The 10,619-nt window shown below is 40.8% G+C and overlaps 1 non-coding gene across 1 annotated transcript; it reads right to left on the bottom strand.

Moving 5' to 3' along the window:
* Nucleotides 1-3,438: 3,438 nt before the first annotated feature.
* On the bottom strand, nt 3,439-3,542 carry LOC148579629 (small nucleolar RNA R71). Its single transcript, XR_015899517.1, has one exon. It is a non-coding gene; the product is annotated as a small nucleolar RNA R71 (small nucleolar RNA).
* Nucleotides 3,543-10,619: the final 7,077 nt, after the last annotated feature.

The following is a 10,619-nucleotide window of genomic DNA, read 5'->3' as shown; positions in this document are numbered from 1 at the left end:
ACATGGAAATTAAAATAAAATAATAACAGAAAATTAATTAAAAGTAAAAATAATTCTTTGCATTAATCCTTTCCAAAATCGAAGATATCCATATGTAACCCTGAACACAGTGAATGAAAAGAAAAAGAGTAAGGAAATAAGAAAGCAAACTGTAATGATAGAGACTTCAAACGGAGGTAGTAACTCTCCTCAATATCCAAAATCAAAAGCATAAAACTTAGAAATCTATGAATATGAAGAACCCTAGAGGAAGTAGTGATGCTAGGGCATTTTGGCCAGTTTCACTGACCTTTTCTTTACTGTTTTTAGGTTAGTTTCATGCATTTCTTTAGGAAATAAGTTAGTTTTGGGTAAATATTCACTTATGCCTTGACTCAAGCATACATTGTGCATTTTACATGATTTCATGAGGATTTTGCATAAGTTTAGTGACAAATATTATGTTGCATTACTCATGACTGGGACTAGAGCTTTGATGCACTTTGTTGCTTGATTTCAGGACCAAAAAGGAGCAAGAAAAGGGGAGGTAACTTGCAAAGATTAATGAGAAAAGTGATTGCCAATAACACTCTCAAAAAAAGCCATCAATGCCCACGTTAGAGAGTCACGTTAACCAAGTTAACGTGAACTCTAACGTAGAGAAAAGAAGTTGAGCCAACGTTAGTGACACTCAACATTGTCACTAACGTTGGCACTTACTCATAAGTGGCCACGTTAGAAGCCGGTTAACGTGGCCTCTAACGTTAAGGGGGAGGGAGAGAAGCCAACGTTAGTGACACTCAACATTGTCACTAACGTTGGCCTATGGTGCTAAGTACCACGTTATCTCCCACGTTAACTTGGTTAACGTGGGAACTAACGTAGAGGATGAAGAGTTGTCGACAACGTTAGTGACACTCAACATTGTCACTAACGTTGAAGCAACCACACAACCCCCAAGAGTCACGTTAACTTCCACGTTAACTTGGTTAACGTGGAAGCTAACGATGAGAAATGAAGGATGAGCCAACGTTAGTGACACTCAACATTGTCACTAACGTTGGGATGGCTAAAAGATGGCCACGTTAGAAGCCACGTTAACCTAGTTAACGTGGACTCTAACGTGAGACCTAGGGGCACATTGGAACGTTAGTGACAATGTTGAATGTCACTAACGTTCTCGAAGGATGGCAAAGGCGACGTTAGAAGCCACGTTAACCTAGTTAACGTGAGCTTTAACGTGAAGCAAGAAGGGGCACACTGGAACGTTAGTGACAATGTTGAGTGTCACTAACGTTCTCGAAGGTTGACAAGGCAACGTTAAAAGCGACGTTAACCTAGTTAACGTGGGTTTTAACGTAAGGCAAAAGGGGTGCATTGGAACGTTAGTGACAATGTTAAGTGTCACTAACGTTCCCGAACTTGGACTTTCACTAAATGATTAACACTCCTTACGCCCTGAGCTTAAGTCTCTGCCCACTCCGCACTTTCTCTCTGCAAGTAAAGCCAAGCCCAAATAAAGAAAGGAACTGCTTCAAACTCAAGATCCAAAGGCCCAAGACTTGAAGAGTGAACTAGAAGATGAGAAAAGTAGTATATATAGGAGTAGCTTTGAATTGTAAAATAGTTCTCGAGGCTGAAGAACCACTCTCTATATTTTACTTTCTTTGCAATTCTAGTTTTATGATGTATTCTCCATCTTTGTTTTCATTTTCAAGAGCTATGAACAACTAAACCCCTTTCATTGGGTTAGGGAGCTCTGTTGTAATTTGATTGATCAATACTAATTTTCATTGTTCTTCTTCTATCTTTCCTCTTAATTTTACTTGAAAGCTTTCGATCTTCATCCAATTGAGTAGTTATCTTGGAAGAGAAGCTACTCAAACTTGGATCTCTTTTGAACCTTGGAAGAGGAATGAAGAGATCAAGCTAGAAATGCTTTCTCATGCTGGACCAAATTGGATTTGGATGGGTATGTGACTGTAACCCTCTCAATACTTGGTTTGGGAAATGCATGTGGTATAATCAGTGACCATACTTCATCTCTTCTCATGAGCAATTGACCAAGGAATTGGCTATTGATCAAGATTTGAGAGATTGAATTGCAAGGAGTTGCAATTCAATCACTTAAGATTGCCAAGGAGATCAATGAGTGCATTGATTGAGGAAGAGATGAAAATGAACTTGATCCGGAGAATTGCAACATCTCCTAAGCCCAATGAACTCCCCATCTCTAATCTTACCCATTCTCTTTAATTTCTGCCATTTACTTTTATGAGCAAATCCCCCATTCCCATTTACAATTCTGCAATTTATTTTCAGTCATTTACTTCCAGTCCTTTAATTATAGCATTTACTTTTCTGTTATTTACATTCCCGCCATTTTATTTTCTGCAACTCTCAACCCAAATTCTGGATTCGCTCAACTAGAACATTCTTCTAATTAAAGTTGCTTGATCAATCAATCCCTGTGGGATTCTACCTCACTCTATTGTGAGTTCTTACTTGACGACAACTTCGGTACACTTGCCGAAGGGAGATTTGTTAAGAGACAAGTTTTCCCCGCATCAAGTTTATGGCGCCGTTGCCGGGGATTGATTGTGCATCAACAATGATTAGATTGGAAGATCACTAGATTGAGCATTTTATTTTGTGTATTTCATTTTCTGTTTGAGTGATTTACTTTTTGATTTAGCTAAACTTCTTCCCTTCCCATCTACTCTTTTGTTTTTCTTTGTTATTTTCAATTCTGTTTGCTAACCCACTAACTGTTTGATATATTGCATCACCCACAACTAACATCAATTCTGACACAAATACTGTCTGCACCTATTTTCTCTGCTTGTACTTGTTGGTTGTATGACAGGGAGAAGAAGCGGGGCTTCAACTTCCTTTGATTCTGAACCAGAGAGAACCTTCCTTAGACTAAGGAGGGAGGCAAAAGAAAAACGAGTAGTTGGTGCTGAAGAAGAGGAGGAACAGTTTGAGGAATACTTTGAACCAAACATGGAATAAAACATGGAAAATCATCATGAAGAAGAGACTCACAACCATGGCAGAGGAGGTGGAGCAAATCATGCTGGGGAGGATAGAAGAGTTTTGGGCTCTTACATTAATCCAAACCCAGGCAATTGTGGAAGTATCATCCAAAAACCAACAATCCATGTCAATAACTTTGAACTTAAACCACAGCTCATCACCCTTGTTCAGAACAACTGTTCGTTTGGAGGAGGTGTTCAAGAAGATCCCAACCAACATTTGACCACCTTCCTGAGAATATGTGACACAGTGAAATCTAATGGTGTTCATCCTGACGCCTATAGATTGCTCTTATTTCCCTTCTCACTCAGAGACAAGGCAGCCAAGTGGCTGGAATCCTTCCCAAAGGAGAGCTTGACAACTTGGGAGGATGTGGTGAAGAAATTCTTAGCAAGATTCTACCCTCCTCAATGAATCAATAGGCTGAGAGCTGAGGTTCAAACCTTCAGGCAACAGGATGGTGAGACTCTGTATGAAGCATGGGAGAGGTTCAAAGACTTAACAAGGAGGTGTCCACCTGACATGTTCAACGAATGGGTCTAGCTGCATATTTTCTATGAAGGGCTCTTTTATGAGTCAAAGAAGGTAGTAGACCATTCATCTGGAGGGTCCTTGAACAAGAAGAAGACCATTGAGGAAGCCATAGATGTTATTGAAACAGTAGCATAAAACGACTACTTCTATGCTTCCGAAAGAGGGAACACAAGAGGAGTGATGGAGCTAAACAATGTAGATGCTCTGTTGGCCCAAAACAAGCTCATTACCCAGCAGCTGGCTGACCTCACCAAGAAAATGGAGATGAACCAAGTAGCAGCAATCTCCACTTTATCAACAACACAAGAAGGAGTAAACCAAGAAGCAGAAGGGAGTCAGGAGCAAGCCAAATACATTGGAAATTCACCAAGGAAAAACTATGATCCATACTCCAAGACTTACAACCCTGGATGGAGAAATCACTCGAACTTTGGGTGGGGAAGTGAGCAAGATCAAAACCAAGACCAGAGACGTTACAACTCCAACAACAATGCAGCTCACCAACAATTCACCCAGAGGACATCTCAACACCCCCACAACAACACTTCTCCACATACTTATCAAAACCAAAACAGCACATCTGCTCCAAACCACTCATCAATTGATGACAGGCTCTCTAAGATTGAAGCCTTATTGGAAGGAATAAGCCAAGAGATTCAAGAAAATAAGGTGTTCAAAGAGGAGGTGCGAGCCAATATTAAGAACTAAGGAGAAACCATTAGGAAGCTGGAATTCTAGGTGGGATATTTAGCTGAGAAGATTCCCAAACCTACTGATAGCTTCCCAAGTGACACTGAGAAGAACCCTAAGGGAGAAGCAAAGAAAGTAAGATGGGAAGATTGCAAAATGGTCACTACAAGTGATCAAGAGATGGAAGACAAGCAAGGCAAAATGTGCAAACAACCTGAAGACAACTCAACAAAGAAGGAGGATAGAGATCACAAAGAACCAGAAATCTCACAACAAGAGCTGCTGAAGCTCTATGCACCATTCCCTCAACTACTCAATGGTGCTGTGGGAAAAAGAATATACTCAAGGTTCCTAGACTTGTTTGCATCTCTGCATGTGAACATACCATTCATCAAGGCAATTCAACAAATGCCTGCATTCATCAAGTATATGAAGGAACTTCTTCCCAGGAAAAGCTCACTCAAGGGAGGGCAGACTATAGTGATGAACAAGGAGTGTAGTGCCCTTATTCAACCTGAGTTGCCTACAAAAAGAAGAGACCCAGGAAGTTTTCATATACCTTGTGCCATAGGAGAAAACATGTTCGACAGAGCACTATGTGATTTAGGGGCCAGCATCAACTTACTGCCCTTATCTCTGGTGAAGAGACTGCAAATCAATGAGATAATGCCCACAGATGTCATTATCAAACTGGCTGACAAAACTCAAAAGAAAGCAATAGGAGTGGTGGAAAATGTGTTGCTAAAGGTTGGAAAGTACTTTCTCCCAACAGACTTTGTCATTCTGGACATGGAAGAGAGTCTCACTCACCCAATCATATTGGGAAGACCATTCCTAGCTACGGCCAGAGCACTTATCGATGTAGAGAAACGGGAGCTAATATTGAGAATTCATGATGAACAACTCAGCTTCAATGTCTTCAACTTCTCACAAGAAACAGATCAAGAGGACAAGGAACTAAGCACAAATGATAAGGAGACACTGAAGGAGGAGACAAGCACTGAAGCACAGCTAGTTCATTCTGAAACCCCCTCAATTGATAAACAAGGAAAACAGCAACTGCCACAGCTCAAAGAAAAATTGGAGGAACCCAAACCTCTAGAGGCAGGTGAAGACAGCATCACAACTCCTTGGAGAAAAGAGGTCACCAAGGGGAAGGCAACCTCAAAAGAAACAAAGAAGAAGGTACCAAGGAAATGGAGGAACAAGAAGATCCCTACGGAAGATTTCTCTCCAGGGGATAGAGTTGTCTCATCTTACTTCCCAGATATTCCTCCTAATCTTCCTACTGTGCCATCTCAATTACCCAAGGTCTTCACTATCAACAGAGTTCTTTCCCTGGAACATATGGATACAAGTCCACAGCAAGAGGGGAGGACTTTAAGCACTACCAACCACCATGATGAAAGAAAAATGTCAAGCTAGTGACGCTAAAGAAGCGCTTCATGGGAGGCAACCCATGTTTTATATGCTTTCAGATGATAATGAATAAGTCAATCTTTATGATTTCAACCCAAACTTGACAAACACTTGGTGAATTCTTTATCATGCAGTATATATTGAAGAACAAGTTTGGTGTTCAAAGCAAACCAAGATGCATGCTAGTCTTGGGAGCTTTGAACACAAAACTTTCATCACAGTGCTTCAAACTAAGTTTGGTGTCACCCCATGGTGCCACCAAAATGCATATAAGGAACCACCAATAGTTAGTTAGTTAGTTGAAATTCATAAACAAACAATCAAATCCTTTCTTTCAATTTATTCTAGCCGTAGAGTTTTAATTTTCTTATATATTAATTCCCTTATTTCAAATCTTTATAGGAAAGGAAAAGAAGCATAAAAAGGGGATTGATTGGACACTTAAATGGGGGAAATTTCGCCACTTAAAGAAGAGGGGCTACACACTTGTTCTAAAGAGGGAATACGTTGGAAAATATTGCCATGCAACATTGAAAAAAAGGACCCCTAGAAGACCAAGCAATCCCCATCATAAAGTGATGATCCTTGTCTTCTAGCCATGCATAACCCCAACCATCCATCAAGTGACCACTTCATCAATCTACACCCTCCATTCTCTCACAACTTCTCTGTATAAACAACCCTTGTCCATACCACCCTTCATTGTCATCACACACCTTCACCACTCTTCATTTCGGTATAATACACCCCCTATCCAATTATAAACATTCCTCCCCTCACTCTCCTCATTGCCATAAAACCCTAAACAACCAAAAGTCTCCACAACCTTACCACCTTCACATATTAAATCATCATCTATGGCATCTTCAAGTTCTAAGAGAAGGGAGGGTAAGGAACCCATGGAAGAACACCCATATGATGAGAAGAGATTTAGAAGCTTGCATCATGCATTGCAATACGGGTGGATGGTTGATAAGAAAATCATTTATGAGCTGGGATTTCAAGTTAAGAAGACTGAATGCCCCGAAATCACAGAAAAGGTAGAAAGGAGAAGATGGGAGCTCCTCACTGACCCGGTCACTAAGGTGAATGCAAATCTCATAAGAGAATTTTATGCAAATGCAGTCAGGTATGATAAGAAAGATGAGTCATATACAAGCTTTGTGAGAGGAACAATGGTGGATTTTGGTCCCATGAGTGTAATGAGGGCATTGAAGCTACGGTTTATACCATTTGAAGAAGAAAGTTACCACTCAAGATTCGACAACAACCCCAATTATGACCAGCTTTTACTAGACCTGTGTGTACCAGGAGCTGACTAGGAAAGGGGTGCAGGAAATAAACCATAGTTCATTAAGAGAATAGATCTCACTCCTGAAGCTAAGGGGTGGTTCGAGCTAGTGAGGAGGTCTATTCTCCCAGCTGCAAACAACTCGGAGGTGAATCTCGAGAGAGCAACAATGTTGCATTGTATACTCAAGGGAGGAGAAATCAAAGTTCATGAGATCATAGCTCAAGGAATTAGAAAGATGGCAGAGAAAAGCGACTAAAGAGGAACATTAGGTTACCCCAGTACTATTTACCGAATATGCAAGAAAGCTAGGGTGGTTTTTGAAGATGAGGACCCCGTTTGGATAAAGGAGGGCATTCCAATAACGGTCCGAAGGATGAATGCTGTAGCACTCCCCCTGCCTCAACGGAAGCAAAGAAAGAGGACAGCCCCTCCAGTAGTTGAAGGACAAGTCTTAGAGGGACAAGCACCACAGACCTTGGACATGCACCAATTACAGGAAGCCATTGATGGCTTATCTAGACAATATTTGGAAAGCCAAGGAGCACAAAAAGAGCTTCAACTACAGATGATGGGGCAGCAAGATGAGTGGCAAAGGCAAATGATGGAACAGCAACTAAGCCAAGGACAACAATGGGGAGAAGCATTCAACAGGATGGAACAAAGGCAAAACGAGCAACAAGAATCCACCCAGAGGCTAATCAACATCCAAGCACATCAAGGGGCACACATACATGAGATGCATCGAAGACAAATAGAACAGGCAGAACTATTGGACGAGCAAAGGGCATTCGCAGAAGGAGTTTACATGAGTCAAATAAGACATCAGATAAATACTCAAGCCAGGCTCGGCTACTTAGTGGGACAGTTGCCAATATTGCATCCAGGAATAGCCAAGTATGATGAAATGAAGGATGAATTAGCACGAAAGGAAAGACAAAGGGTGGAAGAGAGTCATGAGTCAGTGAGGAAGGCACTCGAGGATTGGAAGCAAGCAAGATTGGCACGGATGAGAGGAAATGCAAGAGAAAACAAGGAGGACAAGCAAGGAAAAGAGCGTGGACACCCACAACAGTAAAAGGTGGTGGAGTTCCTTCTTTGTTCCATCTTTCTCTGTGTTTTAAATAAGGAAGATCTTGTATGAAATAGAACTTGCTTCCATGTTATGTTTAAACCTTTTTCAAATCATGTTATTTTTAGTTTTTGGTATTGAAGAGAGTCTATGTGCACTGGTCTTTATGTCACTGCATCATTCCCTTATTTACTTGTAAGCTTGTCCCTTTTTATCAAATGAAGAAGAGAATGTTTATGTTTTTAAAAGACCAGGGTAGAGTTCATATTGTGGAAGTGCATTCATGAATCTTTGGGGTAGTCATAAGTTAGCTAAGTTGGTTCAACCACAAGGCTAGGAGGACAACTATCTATCCTGAATACTTTGCTTTGGATACACTCATGAGACTAAGTTAATAACAAGATCCTAAGAAGAGAAAAGGGAAAGAACAATGGAAGTGAAAAACAAAAGAAAAAAGAGTAAGCAATAAGGCTAGGCATCAATGGTTTTAAGCTTGAGGCAAGTGTCTATGCTGCTCCTGTGTGAGGGATCTACTTGGATGAATAAGCTCTTAGGGGTGCCTTATCACTTGGTAACTTGGGTTAACTAACTCGGGATTATCAGCTGAAAGTCCACTATCAAGAGTAACCTTCACTACAGAACACTTAGTAACCCAAAGAGGTGCTGGACACCAAGGTCTCAAGAAAAGATAATAAATAAACCAAATGCCTGTAGTGTGTATGTATGGGGGATAGGCTTGAGGGAGTAAGTCCTTAGGGGTGTCTCAACACCTAGCACCTTGAACCAACTGGTTCGGGAGTGTTGGCTGAAAGCTTATCTTAAAGAGTTGCCCCCTTACAGAGCACTTAGCCTAAATAACACAAACAACCCTTGTAATAACAATAAAAGGATCAATGAATAAAAGTCTCATGGGATATGAACAAAGTGGGTGTTTTAGGACAGGATAAAGGTCTGAAAGCCAGTAATGGAATGAACCTAAGTTGCTATGCATGAAACCACCATAAAATCAGTAATATGACTTCCACAAGGATGACTCATTCCTCTGGATATTCATTTCATCATTTTCTTGTTCCAGTACTTGCTTAGGGACAAGCAAGCTTTAAGTTTGGTGTTGTGATGCCAGGGCATTTTGGCCAGTTTCACTAACATTTTCTTTACTGTTTTTAGGTTAGTTTCATGCATTTCTTTAGGAAATAAGCTAGTTTTGGGTAAATATTCACTTATGCCTTGACTCAAGCATACATTGTGCATTTTATATGATTTCATGAGGATTTTGCATAAGTTTAGTGACAAATATTATGTTGCATTACTCATGACTGGGACTAGAGCTTTGATGCACTTTGTTGCTTGATTTCAGGACCAAAAAGGAGCAAGAAAAGGGGAGGTAACTTGCAAAGATTAATGAGAAAAGTGATTGCCAATAACACTCTCAAAAAAAGCCATCAATGCCCACGTTAGAGAGTCACGTTAACCAAGTTAACGTGAACTCTAACGTGGAAAAAAGAAGTTGAGCCAACGTTAGTGACACTCAACATTGTCACTAACGTTGGCACTTACTCATAAGTGGCCACGTTAGAAGCCACGTTAACCTAGTTAACGTGGCCTCTAACGTTAAGGGGGAGGGAGAGAAGCCAACGTTAGTGACACTCAACATTGTCACTAACGTTGGCCTATGGTGCTAAGTACCACGTTAACTCCCACGTTAACTTGGTTAACGTGGGAACTAACGTAGAGGATGAAGAGTTGTCGACAACGTTAGTGACACTCAACATTGTCACTAACGTTGAAGCAACCACACAACCCCCAAGAGTCACGTTAACTTCCACGTTAACTTGGTTAACGTGGAAGCTAACGATGAGAAATGAAGGATGAGCCAACGTTAGTGACACTCAACATTGTCACTAACGTTGGGATGGCTAAAAGATGGCCACGTTAGAAGCCACGTTAACCTAGTTAACGTGAACTCTAACGTGAGACCTAGGGGCACATTGGAACGTTAGTGACAATGTTGAATGCCACTAACGTTCTCGAAGGATGGCAAAGGCCACGTTAGAAGCCACGTTAACCTAGTTAATGTGAGCTTTAATGTGAAGCAAGAAGGGGCACACTGGAACGTTAGTGACAATGATGAGTGTCACTAACGTTCTCGAAGGTTGATAAGGCAACGTTAAAAGCCACGTTAACCTAGTTAACGTGGGTTTTAACGTAAGGCAAAAGGGGTGCATTGGAACGTTAGTGACAATGTTAAGTGTCACTAACGTTCCCAAACTTGGATTTTCACTAAATGATTAACACTCCTTACGCCCTGAGCTTAAGTCTCTGCCCACTCCGCACTTTCTCTCTGCAAGTAAAGCCAAGCCCAAATAAAGAAAGGAACTGCTTCAAACTCAAGATCCAAAGGCCCAAGACTTGAAGAGTGAACTAGAAGATGAGAAGAGTAGTATATATAGGAGTAGCTTTGAATTGTAAAATAGTTCTGGAGGCTGAAGAACCACTCTCTATATTTTACTTTCTTTGCAATTCTAGTTTTATGATGTATTCTCCATCTTTGTTTTCATTTTCAAGAGCTATGAACAACTAAACCCCTTTCATTGG

This window comes from Arachis ipaensis, chromosome B10 (assembly GCF_059453495.1).
Source record: "Arachis ipaensis isolate K30076 ecotype BB chromosome B10, ASM5945349v1, whole genome shotgun sequence".
Taxonomy (NCBI): domain Eukaryota; kingdom Viridiplantae; phylum Streptophyta; class Magnoliopsida; order Fabales; family Fabaceae; genus Arachis; species Arachis ipaensis.
Note: the sequence above shows the minus strand (reverse complement) of the source record. Positions and strands in the feature narration are given on the sequence as shown.